General features: G+C 39.4%; 1 protein-coding gene across 1 annotated transcript in view; it reads right to left on the reverse strand.

Annotated features, from left to right (window-relative positions):
- LOC132518315 (cAMP-specific 3',5'-cyclic phosphodiesterase 4D-like) overlaps window positions 1–17,986 on the reverse strand; it is a 624,833-nt gene that overhangs the window by 284,619 nt on the left and 322,228 nt on the right. The window lies entirely within an intron of this gene.

The raw sequence follows: 17,986 nt of genomic DNA on the forward strand, positions 1-17,986 counted from the left end.
TTGCATATTAATTTTATGAATGTCTGCAAATCACAGCAATCTTCAGAGTTTAAATTGATCTGAATTGATATTAACTACAATTCTCACTCTTCATATCTAACAGGTACAGTGACATCACTAGGAACAATGTCCAGTACCTGGGGGTGTGAGGAAGGGAAAGGGTGTGAGAAGCATGGGTGCACATCAGGGTTGGGATGTTCTATTGGACTGGATTCCCTTTGAGCATAGTATATACAACATAAAGAGAGAAGGGAAGGCAAGGAGGCAGGGAGGGAAGGAAGGAAGGAAGGAAGGAGAGAGAGAAACTCAGAAAAACACATTTGAACACTATTAAGATTTTCTGATAAATCCAACCTACTGTCAATTAGACTTGGACAAACAATCCCAGCCCCAGGTTTTCCTGTTTCCACACCCAGCCTCCATTTACAATTTACAATTACCCGTGATCCAGATATGTGACTTGGACTTGTAGTCCATCAATGTCTGCCCAAGTCTAAGATTAGTGATGACAGCCCTACTTTGCCATTAGGCGTGCCAAGGACCTGCAGCTCCTGAAACATTTGTGTGTGCTCGCGTCCGTGTGGGGGAGGGGATTCGTGGCTTGGAGGGCCTGGGACAGGGTAAAAAGGAGCTGTTTCTGGGTTGCCAGGAAAGGAACCGATTGCCGGCCCAACTTCCACCACCATGCCTGAGTCGAGAATCTGGAGCTGACTACTCAGAGCAGCTGTAACTGGTTCTCTCCTTGGAGTTGGAGCGGTCGGCATTTATTGGTATTAGAATTCTGGGTGAAATGCCACTTCCCTGCCCCGTCTTCCGGAGCAATTTACATTAAGGGGAAAATCACTGTAATCAAATCTCGATGCCTTGCCTTCTGCTAAAACGAGGTACTTTCTTCCTGGGATTTTGCAGGGACGACTCGATACACAAATGCTTGCACACACCACACACCGACACAGTGTAACTCCCACAGCATCCTCGCTCCCTCCCTCTCACAAATGCTTGCACACACCACACATCGACACAGTGTAACTCCCACAGCATCCTCGCTCCCTCCCTCTTTCCATCTCTCCCTTCTTCCCTCTCCTAAGGATTGCTGAACATTTTGCTCCAAACTCTCCAGGTCACCCACGTGTTTGTTCTCCCCTTTCGCTGTTCAATTTACTTCCCGACTTGACAAAGAGAAACTAGAGTTGTTCTCAGGCTTTTGGCCACAATTCTGGGACCAAGCTTTCTCACCCATTCCCCCACCCTCTGCCCCAATCAGAACTGCCCTGCCAACCCCTCTTACTCTGGGGGTTGCAGACAGATTACTGGGTGTTTCCCTGGCTCAAACCCCCCGCCTCCCTTCCTTCACCCTTCCTCCTCTTCCCCCCGGCAAAAGGGAATTCGCCTGTTTAGTCTCACTCGCCAGGGTGGGATGGAAGTGGGGGGTGGGAGGAAGCGGTGGGTGGTATATACGACTGGGAACCTGTCCCTTTCCCTCTCCCTGTCTCATACACTCACACGCACACTCAACATTTACGCGGTACTTTGGGGGTCTCTTACACACACCTGAATCGTAACCTTTCCAGCAAGGCCAGACACGCCCCTGCTCGCCCTCCCGCAATCCCCAGAATAGAATTTGGCCCTGGGTGCGGGAAAGCCAGTGATAAACTGACCACAGAGGAGATTCTGAACCCCGGGAAGGTGGTCCCTTGCCTGCGGAGGGGAGGGGGCGCTCTCCACTCACCGCCTGAGTCCCTGGAACGACGAGGGCCAGGACATCCTGGATTTCTTCAGGCCGGGCCGGTGGCCGGTCTCCACGGCGTAGGAGGTGCGGTCCATGGCGCGGCAGTACAGGTAGCGCTCGGTGTCCGAGTAGCCGCGGTGCCGGACGCGGCCCGTGGCCCCGCTCGAGGCGTAACGGCCGCGAGCGGCCCCGGGCGGCGGCGGGGGCGGGGGCAGGGGGGCCGGCGGCGGCTGCACGGGGCACGGGGGCTGGGGAGAGGGCGGCGGCGGCGGGGGCAGGTGGTGATGGGGGTGCAGGAGGCGGAACTGGGGCTGCCGGAGCGGGTACTGGTGGTGCTGCTCTTGCCTCCAGAGGTGCTTGGGGGCTTTGAGCGCGGCCCCGCCGGTGCCGTCGCTGCCCTCGCCGCTGGCCGCCCTGGCCGGCAGGCTGCTGCCCTCTGCCTCCATCCTGGCTCGCGGCTCCGCGCCCTGCTGCCCAGCCTGGTTCGCCGCGCTGGCCCGAGCGCCTCCCCGATGCTGCCGCCGCCGCCGCCGCCGCCGCTGCTTCTGGAGCCGAGCAGAGGCTGGGCTCAGCTTCCCACTTGAAGCCACCAGAGGCTTGAGACGACCGAAAGGGGGCTCTGCCAGCGGGAGGGGTCACGAAACGCGACAGGGCTCCCTCCACAGTGGTTTGGGCAGAGACACGCTCCTGGGCTCCCCGAGTCACCCAGACTAAGGAGCGCGGTGCGCGGCTTCCCCAGCGGGCTGTGCCTCCTTCCTCGCCTTCTTCTTGCTTTCCTTCCTTTGGGCGCCGGCGGCGAGAGCAGGAATTGTTAGCAGCTGGAGCTGCAGAAGCAGCAGCAGCGGCACGAGTAGCCGCCTCCTCGGTCCAGGGCCCCCGAACCCCGATCCCGGAGCTGCTGAAAAGTTGGACAGCTCCTGAGTGGTGAGCCCGAGCTGTGACTTTCTCCAAAACCACCCCAGGCAGTCAGGAGTCAGACCTGTCCTGATCCTTCCCCTTCCCGTGCCCCCGCCTCCCTCCCCCGACAGCCCCTACTGCCCCTGAGGTTTCCTCTTCACCTCCGCTTGCCTCAATCCTCTTGGAGAAATGGAGTCTGGTGGTTCCGGGCTGATTCTCAGAGCTTGTTGACGAAGAGCCCCATGCTGGAGCTTCCAAAGAAGAGGGATGTGACCTGGCAAAGTTGCCCAGAATGGTGTGTGTGTACGTCGCTGAAAAACTGGATCTAGGTGAAGATCCAATTTTAGGATTAGTTCAGTCTCTGTCCCTGACCTAGGATTAAGTATTGTGTGGATCATAGCAGGGAGAATTCCCAGTGTTTCCTCTTGAAGACCTTCCTCCAACTGGTAGCTTGTATTGCTGCTGCTTCTGTGATTAAGATCTCCAGCAGTGGTCCCAGTTGGAAATCAAGGCGAGCCGGTTGCCATGGCTGAACTAGCTGACCACCGTTAAGGTTGGGGTACCTTTTCTATTACAAACCTCTGGTTATCGTCAGTGGTTTCCACCATCAGCGCCTGCCTGCAATTTTGCCTTTCTGCCACTTCCAACAGAACACAGCTCTAGTACCAAAGCATTTTAAAACATATCATATCATTATTATTCGACAGAAATTAGAGTCATATTTGACACTAAAATCCAAATTCAATTTTTATTTGTCTTCCTTTAATTTGTATTTTCCTGCCATGTTGAATATTTTGGAGAAGCCAAGAGAATTTCAGAGCAATATATACTTTTCCCTGTACCTTTTTTATATTACCACATTCCTTAAAGATCATATGTCATTTACTCACTGTTAAAATAATCCTAAAATTAGATTTTGTGGGAGTTACTACAGAACCATCCATTATTTGAAATATAAATATATTTAGGGCTCACAATAGCTTGTTGGCAGCATAATTATTCCATTCTCTGCACACACTCAATCTTCACATAATTGAATACGTACGTTTTATGCATATCATATAGTGAATACTAAAGTACCAGAATCAGGAACCAACTCACAGATTCTCCAGAGTGCTGAAAATCCAGTGTTCTCCATACAGTGAATGATCAGTGTAAACGCCATTTGGGAAATCACATCACTGAAAATAAATGCTCACTTGGCTTGTTAGTAAGAACAGTCTATAAAAGGTCCAAGTGTCCCCTTCTCTAAGTGGCAGGATTAAATTTAATCCTTTGCAGAAAGACCCTTGGCATCTCTTTATGGGCTTTTTTTCTTGCTTTTTATGGTAGGAAATGTCCCTTCCTCCAACATTTCAGTATTGGCACTCTGCCATACGTGGCCCATGCACAAAACCTGAGAAAGGCTATGTCTTGAGAGGTACAGGACAGTCTCCCAAGTACCATTTCCCTCCATATATGGCTGAAAACATACTTGACTGAGGCACTCTCTCTCCCCTTTACAGACACAAGTGTGACTAATGGCAGTGCACAAAGCATTTTCCATGCCTAGGAAGGCATTGAGCTGGTATCTTTCCAAACACAAAAGGAGAGAAAAGGAAGTGTTATGGAGTATAAACTGCTTATTTTCTTTTAATTCATTGTGTTATTAACATTTGGAACCATTTCAGAGAAGTGTACAAATTTCTTCTTTCCCCTGAAATGCTTGCCACCTTGCTCCTCAGTATAACTATGACAAAATATCTCTATCCATAATTCTTATTTTCACTCCTCAAATACTACTAGTACAAACAGTTTATGATCTTCTTTCCGGAATAAATAGAATAATTCAAATCTAACCTGCTTCTCTAAAACTGTCAGTTTTCAACTTCCTTTTAATTCGTGAACTCTTCTTATATTCTCCATTTATTTAAAAAAATGATTTCTTTGTTTTATTATATAATTACAAGTCAAGTATATTTTACATATAAAAAATCATTGAAATACTACCTTCTAACATGTTCCCAACTTTGAGAGTTTTCAATTTCTCTTATAATAATTTTCTCTTATAATTACTGATAGTAGTAGTTTATTGTGTGACCTTTGAGGGAAGACATCTTGGATTCCAGTCTACCACTTCCTATCCATGTGCCCTTAGCTAAATTACGAACCCTCCATTTCTCTTAAATGCAAGTAGTACTACTATTACCTACTTCCCAGAGTCTGCTGATTATTTAGTGAAATACTACTTAGCGCAATACATTTTATACAATAAATGTTTAATAAAAGCTAGCGATTTTCATTATTCCTTTCAGACTTGGAAGAATCCTAAGTATTATTTTCATCATTGGTTCCCAACCTTGGCTGCACCTAGGGAATATCACCGAGAGGACTTGAAAAATGCCTGATGCTGAATGCTAGACCAGTGATTTCAAACTGGGATGTTATCAGAATCACCTGGAGAGCAAATCAAGCACCCAAAGGCCCAGGTTCCTTGAATTAGGATAGCGCTTGGGGCTTTGTATGGTTATCAAGTTTGCCAGGTGATTCTGGTTCAGTCTAAGGTTTAGAAATCATTCCTGTGCCCCAACAAGTGAAATTAGTATTTCTCAGAAGAGGAACCAGACAAGAGCACTTAAAAAAACTCCTTAGGTGATTTCAACGTATCAATAACTACTGATCCAGACCTACTCCCTTATTACGTGGTTGCAAAGACACTCCAGGTGCTCTTTGTTGACTTCTCCTTGGGACTCACTTTCTGGAAAAAACAGTTTAAGAGCCCAGATCCCATGAAAATATACACTTTGTCTATTACTCTAGTTGTCTCTATGTTAAAAGAAAGTCTTATACTGCTAAAAATGGGCACTCCAAGTCTTCTACTTAAAAACTCTTCTCATTAATCTAGGGGGTGCCTACTCATATTTGAAACAACCAAAATATGGAAATATTCAATTGACTCATTGGTTTTCCGTGCTTGTATGTCATATAAATTATCCATTTTCCCCACTGAATGATCATAGATGTTGGAGTTTTATGGGACAGTCTAAAAGCGTGTTACAAGCTGGACTTTTCACTTTTTATACAGATATGCTGATGGTGAGTAGTGAAAGCTTTCAAAGATGCCCCATATGAACACGATAATTGTAAAGCCCAGGTAAATGATCAGTGTATTTCTTTTTCTGAATAAACCTAAATAAGCAGTTAGTTGGTGCCATTACCATGAGACAGAGTATTACACAACACTACCACCACCCTTTTCTGCCAACGCCTTTCCAATCTGCCCTAGAGAGACAGTCAGTCACTCAACATGCTGCTGGGCACTTAACAAGGGAGAACATTATTGTCAACAATGATGGAGAGTTCTGGCAGAAATGTTGTCAATTGAAAGTTAGGCATCATTTCTATCCAGAACACAGAATTAAGTAGTAAATTACAATAACTAAGAGTCCATTTCTAACTTGGTGATGGGAGGAGGATTTCAATGAAGCATTTTTTATTCATTTTTATTGAAGTATAGTTGATTTACAATGTTGTGTTAGTTTCAGGTGTACAGCAAAGTCAATCAGTAATACATATACATATATCCACTATTTTTTAGATTCTTTTCCCATATAAGCCATTACAGACTACTGAGTAGAGTTCCCTGCGCTATACAGTAGGTCCTTGTTAGTTATCTATTTTACATATAGTAGTATGTATATGTCAATCCCAATCTCCCAGTTTATTCCTTCCTAGCTCTTAACCCTGGTAACCAGAAGTTTGTTTTCTATGTCTGTAACTCTATTTCTGTTTTGTAGATAAGTTCATTTGTACCCTTTTTTTAGATACCACATATAAATGTTATGATATTTGTCTTTCTGTCTGACTTCAGTCAGTATGACAATCCCTAGGTCCATCCATGTTGCTGCAAATGGCATTATTTCATTCTTTTTTATGGCTGAGTACTATCCCACTGTATATATGTACCACATTGTCTTTATGCATTCCTCTGTTGATGAACATTTAGGTTGCTTCCATGTCCTGGCTATTGTCAATAGTGCTGCTGTGAACACTGGAGTGGATGCATCTTTTCAAATTATGGTTTTCTCCAGATATATGCCCAGGAGTGGGGTTGCTGGATCATATGGTAGCTCTATTTTTAGTTTTTTAAGGAACCTCCATACTGTTCTCTATAAGAAACATTTTTTTTCATATATCCTATGTATACTTGAACACACATGTGTTATTTTGATAGGGTGCATTAATTCAATGCCAAACAGCATAAAGTTGGAAATTTTAATCATCAGTATTGTCTCATATAAGGCTAATCTGCTGACTGGTTAGAAATACCCAAAGGATACATTCAGTCTTAGATTTCCCCTAGGTTTTCAATGTTTTTTAGTATTTCCTTGAGCCATAAAAGGACTCTGAAAACTGTAAAAATCTATATGCATATTAAATAGTATATATTGTCAATGTTACCACTATAAATACTAGTACTAAAGTCTGTATCCCATTATTTCCAATATATTAAGTCATTTTCAGTATTTTTTCTCTGGCATGAAACAAACGGCAATATGCAATAAATGTTAAAGTAAGAAATGCTACTCTTGAGCGTACTTGCCTTTGACTAGCACATTGATGCTAATTCAGTAGCAACTTGTTGGTTGGTCCACAGGTTTCAGTACTACCACAAAGCAATTTTGTAACTTTCTAATGACACCACTCCATTTGTCAATTCAAATTAAAAAATATAGTTTATATACTATCTGCTAATTGCCATGCAGACTTTGGTATTTCATGGATGAACATGAAAAAATACTTGTCCTCAAGGAGCTTAGTGTTTTGTAGGGGAAATAAATACATAAGTAGCTGTAAGCCAGGGGGAAGGGAGTGGGAGGGAGAGAGAGAGAGTTTTGATGGGTATATGTAGTGTCTGCTGTGGAAACACAAGAGGGATATTCAATTCTTAAGGCTCAATGAGTCTTCACAATGAGAGTGGTATCTAGGCTGAGACCAAGATCTTACGCACAAATTGGAATTAGCTAATTTCATTTTGTATGAATATATTTGTGTGACTGTGTATGTGTGTGCCTTGGGGAAGGTCAAAGGGTAAAGGCATTCTGGGCAGAAACTGACATAGGCAAAAACTTAGAGATGAGAGAAATTATGGGGCATTGGACATTCAGAAAATGGCAAGTGATTCTGTAAATCTGTGAGGGCAGGTAGGCGTATGCAAACATCTGATGATGAATCACCTCTTATGAAGTGCCCCCTCAAGCCAATATGGTGACTTTGTGTCAATTATCAAAAGGGGCCCTTTCTGGGTGGATCAGGTTTTAAGGTTGATGGGTAGGATGCAAAGAGAATAAATCAAAGATATGAGAGGAAGAAGGAGGGTAAGAGAGCTGTCCCTGAGAAGGCGAGGGTGGATTAAACTCTAATATAGAGATGGAAGCCTTTGCCTTAAACTAGACAAAAGCCAACACTTCCATTGTGACAGGAGAGAAATGGGAAAGGATGAATTCAGATGGAAGTAAGTTTATTGCATTTATTGAATATTTAACTTTTGGCATTCTGCCAAACACTTCTCATGCATTATTTTATTTAAGCTTTTTAACAATGCACTACTTTCTTCACATTTTAACATTTTGAAAATCATAATGAGTCTTCCAACAGAGACTAAAAGGACAGTGCTAGTCTCCTGCAGATGTTGAGTATAGCCTGGCTGACCTTAACTCTACATAGAAAACACACGTGCACCTGATTGTCTCAACATTAATTACTTCATTCAACCAATATTTATTGAAAATTTAATATGTGCCAAACACTAAGTTCTGGAGTAAAAGAATTGAAAACAGAAAAGTTCTTGTTCTCCTGGTTTAAGGAAGAGACAGAATAAACACCCAGACAAAGATATAAATAGGTCAGATATCGCTAAGTGCTTTAAAACAAATTGAAGCAAATTAAGAACTAAGAATATGGTACTTGAGAGTGGTATTTTGGAAATGGTGGTCAAGGAAGATCCTTCCCTTCTCTGATAGGGTAGAATTTAAGTAAAAACCTGAAGGAAGTAAGAGAGTGAGACAGTGCTCCAGGTTATGGAAAAAGCAAGTGGAAAGACACTGACATAGCAGCAAGTCTGTTATATTTGAGAAATACTAAGCTGACCAGTGGCCTGGGGTGAAGTGAGTTGGAGGCTATCTGGAAATGAGGACAGATCAAGAAGGACCATGTTGGTCATGGTAAGAACTTTGGATTTGTTACTTGTTTCATAGAGCAACATATAGTTGAATTTTAGACTTAAATTATATTCAGATACCTAATAATCATTTAAAATGTCTTCAAAAGACTATGCCTAATTGAAGAGATGTTACTCTATATGTAGAAAAATATGAAAATATGCCTGGGAGACCAACTTTTACTCTTAGTGAAGAAAATATTTCTTTCAGGGAGAGAGACTATATACATATATATATATATATATATATATATATATATATACACACACACACACACACACACATATATATATTCAAAGTGCTTCAAGTTATATACTGTTTTATCATTAAAATAACTCCAAAATCATGGCCAATCATATAGCAGCAATACACTTAAAATGAGTAGATATTATCCCTCAGAAGATATCATAAAACTTTCAAAGTGACTGATTTGTGAGACCTGAAGGATAATTACTCAGGTGCTAAATGTCCATCTGTCAAAGCTTCTAGCTGACTTTTAAGAGAGGATGCTAAACTTCTAGTGTTTGATGGTTAAATTTAAAAAATGAATCACCATGCCTTGAAATGTCATTCTCAATCTCAAAGATGAAAAAAAGATTACAAGAAGTAGCCTGTTACTATGAAATTAGACCCAACTAGCAAAGACCAAAAATAGTTAAGAGTCTTTATATGTTAAGAAGACTTAATCCTACACTTTGAGATGTTGAAAATTAACACGGTAGACACTGGTATGGCAAAATGTACACATTTTCCATTTGTTTCAGAAAATTAAATTTAAGATGATACTTTGCATTTTACAAAGTTCCTATTAAATTGAGTTGAATATTGTAATGAATGGGTTCCTTAAAATGGAGGATTTCTAGTATTAACTTCATCTTCCATATGAGGAAGCTGAAGCTCAGGAAGACAACCATTGGCCTAAGTTCAGATAGTTGTTTAGCATCAAAGCCTGAACTTGAGCCCTGGCCAAACTGAGTTGAAAAAGCGTGATCTTGCCTGGATGACAAAGGGAGAAACTCAACATAGAACTTTTGAAATTAAAATGTCAATGGATGAGTTGTTTAATAATATCAGTGGATGGGTAGTTTAATATTATAGTGGAGAGCTGGAAAGATATTAGCTGAAATATTAGAAATATCTTTTGTGAGGGACAAGATACAAATGCTCATTATCAATACTTCTAATAAAAATTAAACTATAGGTCCTAGATAGCTTAATAAGACAAAACACACACACACAGAGAGAAAATGAAGATATATGGATTGAAAAGGAAGGAAGAAACAAAACTTATTATTCTCTGATGATATCATTATCCACATATAAAACACAAAGGAATCTGTAGACAAATTATTAGAATGTTAAGAGAGTTTAGAAGAGTGACTAATTTACAAGAATCAATTGTTCTTCCATTTACCAGCAACAGATAAATGCTGTACATACACACACATATACATACATACATATGAACATACATACAGTTCCTAGGAATAAATATAATAAACAATATGTAAGAACATTATGGAGAAAAATTTTAAACTTTAAAAAACTTTTTAAAGGACCCGAGTAAGTAGAGAGATATACCATTTTCATGAATAGAAGAAATCAGATAAAGAAGAAAATTTTTCACAAAATGATCTATTAGATTCAATAATATTCTCTCCAAATTCCAACAGGATATTTCAAGGAATCTACATGCTTATAAAAATTTTATATGAAAAACAAACAGGTAGAAATGGGTGAGAGTACTTTCCCAACCAACTATTAATGCTTATTTTAAATATGTATTAATAAAGACAGTAAAGTATTAGCACAGGATAAATAAAATGTCTAATGAAGCAAAATAAAGATCCCAGATATAGACCTTTATAATATGTAAGAACTTGTTATTTGAGAGAGATGGCATGTCCACCTATTGGGAAAAGAGCAGGTGTTCAATAAACAGTGCTGGAACTATTGGTTACCCATAGCACACAAAATGAATCTTGACTCCTACCTCATATAATAAACAGAATTCAATTCCAATTGTATTAAAGATTTTTTGAAGCATGTGTTTAGATATTTAGAATTTTAAATATTTAGAAGGAAGTATTGCAGAATAGTATTATGATATTTATACAAGGAAGGATCTCCTTTTTATGTTACAAAAAGTACTAACAGTGAAAGAAAAGATTAATAAACCAAACTACATTAATGTAGAACTTCCATTAAGAAAGTGAGAGAACAAGTCATGAACTGGGAGAAGATATTGCAACACATGTAATTCTTGAAGGATTATTTTAAAATAAGTACTCCTAGAAATCAAGAAGAAAAAATGGAAAAATATTCAAAATACATGAAAAGGCATTTCACAGAAGGGAAAAGCTGAATGGTCATTAAACATAAGAAAAAGTGATCAATCTTATTAGTAATCAAGGGAAATGCAAGTACAGATCACAGTGAGAAGGCATGCAGTGTCCACTCAGTTGGCAAAGAAGTAAGAAGGCTGATGATGCTATGTGTTGGTAAAGATGGGAATTCAATGGCAATTCTTATACATTGCTGGTGGGAAAAAAATTACCATTATCTGGTAAAGGTGACCATTTACATGGACTACTACTTACAGTTCCACTCCTGGGTACTTAACATAGAGTCTCTTAAACACACACACATACACACACACCAGAGGACATGTACCTGAGTAGGATTATGCTTTATAACAAAATGCCGGACACAACCTCAATTTCTATCAATAAAAGAAAAAATAAATTCTGGGATATTCACACAAATGGTACATCACACAGCCATAAATGACTACTCAAGACAATGTGGATGAATCTTAGAAATGCCTTGTTAAGTTAACAAAGCTAGTGGCAGAAGACTACGAATACTATACCCTTCTTCTTAAGTTCAAACACAAGAAACAAATGAGAAAATAAGCAAAAACTCCATGGAAAACAAAATAATATATTCGGCACAGTGCTCTTCAAACTAATGTGCATATGAATTGATTATTTATTAAATGCAGATTCTGATTCAATAGATCTGGGGCTGAGGTTCTGTATTTCTAATAAGCTCCCAGGTGACACCAATGCAACAGATCTGTGGACCACACTTAAGCAGCAAGATTTGATATGATTTGATTTGATTTTTTTAAAGATTTTTTTGATGTGGACCATTTTTAAAGTCTTTATTAAATCTGTTACAGTACTCCTTCTGTTTTGTGTTGTGGTTTTTTGGCCGAGAGGCGTGTGGGATCTTAGCTCCCCAACCTGGGATCAAACCCGCACCTTCTGCATTGGAAGGCAAAGTCTTTTTTTTTTTTTTTTTTTTTTTCCCGGTACGTGGGCCTCTCACTGTTGTGGCCTCTCCCGTTGCGGAGCACAGGCTCCGGACGCGCAGGCTCAGCGGCCATGGCTCATGGGCCCAGCCGCTCTGCGGCATGTGGGATCTTCCCGGACCGGGGCACGAACCCGTGTCCCCTGCATCGGCAGGCGGACTCTCAACCACTGCGCCACCAGGGAAGCCCCGGAAGGCAAAGTCTTAACCACTGGATCTCCAGGGAAGTCCCAGCAAGATTTTAAAGAATACATACATATGTGATATTTTATGAAGAATTTAAAGGTAGAAAGGTTATGAAATTCATAAAATGTAGGATGGTTATTACTTGGTGGGAAAGAAAGGGATGGTCAATGGGAGAAAGAAGATGCGATGTATTGACAATATTGTAGCTCAAAAATGATATGCTCTATAACCTATACATGTTACAAAGATTATTTTGTACATATTGAATACTGCATAATAAAACCCCACAAACATCGACAGGGCAGGGAACCCACATTATCACCAACAGAACAGATAAAATGAGGAGGGTAGGAATAAGCAGTGGGCATTGTGGAGCCAAATATTCCATATTTAGAAGAGACAGCTATAGGCTCTGTTGTAAGCACGCTGTATCTGTAAACTCCCCAAAGTAAATCACTGGACAAACTTTCAAAACTGTGGCAGCATAAAAAATGTGGGAAATCCAAATAGCATTCTGAGCTAAAAATAACTGCAAACTTCTCTAAAATAGAATTCATCTTTCTTTCAAAGTTTAACTTTTAAATTGATGCTGAAACAATAAAAAAATTTGTGAAAAGATATCTGTAGCTTTCAAACGCAAAGTAAGTGTGCTTCATTCTTTGGCTGTGATTGTCCCTTCCTATATCCCTAAATATTTACCCCCTACATCCCCTTGATCAGCAGAAAGTTTTCTTCCTAGGATCAGGAAGCGTTTTAATTTCTCAAATATCTGCCATTAAAATATAACGTTCCTTATCATCTAACATTTTAGCCATCAGCAAACATCACAGCAGGGATTTGAAGCAACTAACAAGAACTCAAAATACATGCCTAAGGATCAAGAAGTGGGGTTAGCAGAAAAGCGAACAGAATTAAGATAATTTAAAATAGAATATGGATAGTGACAGAGAAAAAAATTGCTATCTTAATATAACCTCAGGTTCTCCAAACTGTTCTGATGTATAAAAAGTTGTGATACATCTCTGAATCATACACTCATCTAATATCTATCTGTTCTAAGGAGTAAACAGTATAGGACAACAGAGGTCAGGATGTCTCAATTCCAACGATAACTAATATTTACGGAGTTTACTCTGAGGCAGGCATTGTTCTAACTGCTTTTCAAGAATTTATTACTATCCCCATTGTACAGATAACAAAACTGAGGCACAGAGCAGGTAATAACTTGTCAAAGGGCACACAGAGCTCTCCCTCTAGTTCCCTGATGCCTCTGCAGTTCCAGTACCTGCCCCTCTATTAGCACATCTTGTGTGCATGGATGTTCCTAATTTCTTCATGAATGGAATGGAATGTTCTAGTTAAGATGATGGGTATAGGGATCAAACAGAACTAATTTGAATCCCCAAAAGTTGTGTGATTTGGGGGCAAGTTTTGTAACTTTGCTGAGCCTTAGTTCTCTCATTTGTAAGAGGATAGTGACAAAATACACATGACAGGATTTTGTGAGAATTAAATATAGTATTCATGGAAAGCATTTAACTTGAGGCCTGCCATTTTATGCATGCAGTAAGAATCTGTTGTTATTGTTGTTATAACTATGATGATAATTAGTAAATGAGATTATAAATTTAAACCCAGGTCTACTCCAGATCTTGTGCAAATACTGTGCTAAACCATGTACATATAGTATACATAAAAAGACATATTTTCTTTTTGTTGCTTTCTTCCTCTCTTATCTCCCTGAATCAGACAGCAATTAAGTAAGGAAACACATTGAGAAGAGCTTCAACAGGAACCCAACTTTCAGGTGCCCAAACTAGAAACCTGTAAGATAGGGGAATTCTTTCACACTTCACAGGAATGTCATTCTAGGACGGATTGTTGAAGTTTAAATCATTAGCCTCCAAGGGGGGGTGTTGGTCTCTGAATATTGTTAGAAAAGTATCCAAGATCACCAAACTCAGATCGCACTGTAGCTATTGCTGATATTAATTGAAAGGTGAATAAGCTTAGCTCATTATATCAAATGGCTTTTCCTCAAGTGATAACAAATGTTATTTTTCAGCAGTACTACAGTTTGTCCTTAAGAACTGAGGTAAACAAGACTTCACAGGGGGTCCTGGCATTGAGGAAAGACTAGATTCTTAATCTGTCTTCAAGGAATACATGCTCCCTCCAAACAAGAGAATTCAGATCAGTACCTGGGGTACACTCACAAACTAACCTGAACTGCAGCCCAGTTATTCCTTTTCTTTGTAAATGCAAAATTTTTTAATGAAATAGTACCTTTTGAAAAAAATGGGGAAAAGGTGCTGCTTATTTCAATAGAGGTGTAAAATTTCCATGTAACTTGGTAAGTAGAATAGAAGAAAACAAGAACCTTGGGAGAGGTAAAAATGTATAGAATTCACAGTTCAAGGCAGACTCTCCAACATGCTCATTTTTAATGTTTACGCTGGCTTACTCTATCTTCTTACAGCCTTGACACAATGATACAAGATTTTATTTATTTTGATCAATGTAGTTTTGACATAATGTTTGGAGGAAGGAGAAGGATCTGAACTATTATTCTCCTCAGCACGACACGACCATTTTCAAATAAATGGAAAAGCCATGGTCTAATATTACTAAGGCTGAATAATTCCGCCCCCCTCCCTGCCTCCGGCTCAGTGCATGGAAAACGGCAGATTTTCTTCATACATAAGTAATGGAAATCTCATCATGTGAACACACTGAATTGTTCAGAAGGCTTTGTGGAGTGTGCCAAATGGAGATCTAGATTTATTTGCAAGTGGCTTCTGTGCAGGTTCAAAGATAGGGATGAATTGACCGATTATAAACCACACATTGGGTTTTCAACACAGTTCTTCATTAGCGTTGGGCAAATACCCCATAAATGGATGAAGATATTCAGTCAAAATGGTCAAAACAGTAGTCTCACTGTATTTAAATATTATTTTTATTTAAAAAAGTATACCATTCATCATTATTAAGAAAATGGACACTACAGCCTGAAGCCCTGGGTTTCAGTACCAGCTCTGAGACTTTCTACATGAATGACGGCAGGTAGTTTACATTAACCTCTTTATCAATTTCACATCTATAAGATGGGGGTGATAAGAGAACAACTTTGTAAAATACTGTAAGGATTAAATGAGATGATCAATGTAAAAAGCTTAGTACAGTATCTGGCATATAAGTAATATATGTATACAAAGGTACCCATATATATTATTTTATATATATGTGCATATATATACATTTATTACATATAATTTAGGAAATGAGGGAAATGGAGAACCAATAACCCCTACAGTATCATGTTAGGTGCAGAGCTCTTGAAAATTATGAGCTGTGTCTAAGTAGTAGTAGGACTATGCCTTTAAGCCAGCAATGAATACTTTAGTGAAATAAAGAGCTGTTGTACCTTAAAAGTGAAGCTAGTTATGCCTTCTACTCTGCTTTTTTTCCTACTTTTATTTCTACTCCATATGTGTTTTCTGGCATATGGAAAAGAAGGAAGGAAGCTAACGTTTGCTGAAGGTCTACGATATGTCAGATGTTGCTGTAATGGGCAGTTGCTTACGTTATGGCAATTGATGGCCATGGCCTTTTCATCAGGTAGGTATTATTATTCCTACTTTACAGATAAGAAAGAGGTGTACAATTTACACAACTAGAAAATACCGCAACCCAATTTCTAGACACTATTTATGTACTTCCAAAGCCTTTTACATTTCTTTATTTAAGGAATTTACCAAATCTAGTACTGGGTCAGGTTCCTATCTATTTTTAACCTGGAACCATTTCTTTAGGGAAACTATGCTAGGAAAAGTAGTTAGCTTTCTAAGCCAGTCTATTAGTCCACAATAGAAATACCATATATTACAGTAAAAGAGGGGTTGGCAAACTATGGCCATGGGACAAATCTAGCTTACCACCTGTTTTTGTAAATTAAGTATTATTGGCAAACAACAACATCTGTTCATTTACTGATTATCTAAGTATTTAACTGCTTTCACACTCTAATGGCAGAGTTCAGTAGTCGTAACAGAGACTATACGTATAGCTCACAAAGTCTAAAATATTTACTCTATAGGTCTTTATATTGAGAAACAGTTTGCTAACCTCTAATGAATAAGAAAATATTTGATAAGTTCTGTCACTAACAAACCACCAATGTTCTCTCTATGAGGAAATAATCCCTGTCATGTTGGGGCAAAAGTGAGTGTCAAGGTCCCAGACAGAAGACATACTCGGCAGCCTCCAAGTCAGCCCCAGAGGGGACCCAGGGCACGAGGCGGTGTGAACTCAAGAGGATAGTTCTGGCTCAGGTAGTTCACCCCACAGGAAGAGCTCCTCTGCACAATTCCCAGCTGCCCAGCACAAATAAAGACTGCTCGCCTTCTGTCTGCAGCCTTTCCTTGCTACTCCCTTTTCCCCTCAACTGCAACTTCTCTCAAGTCCTCTCTTTACCTGTCTTCCTTCATCCCTTTTGAGAAGTCAAAGCCTTCCCTCTTTCAATCAAACAGTCTTTTAAAGCATGAAGGAATATGATTATTTACCCTTAACTGTAACTGACTTATATACAATGTTTTACCTCCTCAAGGCACTTGGATTTATTTATTTTCCTTCTGATGGTGGAACCAAGCACTTTGAAATTTCAGTAATTTTAGGCAATATGCATGTGAAAGAAACATTTCCAGTCCCTAATCCCACGTTATAGCTCATACTAACTCTAAAGGTAATTTATAAAAATACTCAGATGTTATTAACTGAAAGCCCAAGAAATTTGTTTACGTGTGTAAAGGAAGGTATGAAATAAAGAAACTCAAAAATTTGAAAAGAAAAGGTGGAACTGGTTTTGGAAAACTTGTATTGAGTATTGATTACTGTTTCAGTGGAAGCACCATGACCCCAAAATTTGTATCAACCTGAGACTGAAAATTTTTTGATAATTATTATAATTTCTACTTAAAATTCAGTTTTTCTTGTACCTTTCATCACTACCATTCCTGATGGCTTAATGGCATAAGCTAGAACCTAACGGTGATAATCGTCTCAAGATTTTCTTATGACTTTGTCTTAGAAACAGCTGAGAATAAGGTCCAAGATTGTGTATTTTACCCACTATGGACTATAATTCCAGTAACTATATTGTCCAAACCAAAAACTGGGGTTCATAGTCAGATAATTCTCTAGGAAAAGGAAACAATTATTACTTTTAAAAATTAAGATATAATTGACATATAACATTGTATTAGTTTCAGTGGTACAACATAATGATTCGATACGAGTACCTTATGAAATGATCACTAAAATAAGTCTAGTTAACATCCATCACCACACAGGTAATCTTTTTTCTTTGTGCTGAGAACGTTTAAGATCTACTCTCTTAGCAACTTTCAAACATACAGTACAGTATTATTAACTATAGACACCATGCTGCACATTACATTCCTAGGACTTTTAATTATAATTATTTCCCCAACCCGAGGATGTAGGATAACCATAACTACAGAGATGTTCCAATACATTCCCTAGAGTTGCCCTCTTAGCTAAATGGGGAAGATGTAGATAACTGAGAATTCTACAACTATTTTCAAAATCTAATGATGAAATGAATTCAGGAACCTTGACTATAGTTAAATCCATAATG

The sequence above is a fragment of the Lagenorhynchus albirostris genome, chromosome 3 (genome assembly GCF_949774975.1).
Source record: "Lagenorhynchus albirostris chromosome 3, mLagAlb1.1, whole genome shotgun sequence".
NCBI lineage: Eukaryota > Metazoa > Chordata > Mammalia > Artiodactyla > Delphinidae > Lagenorhynchus > Lagenorhynchus albirostris.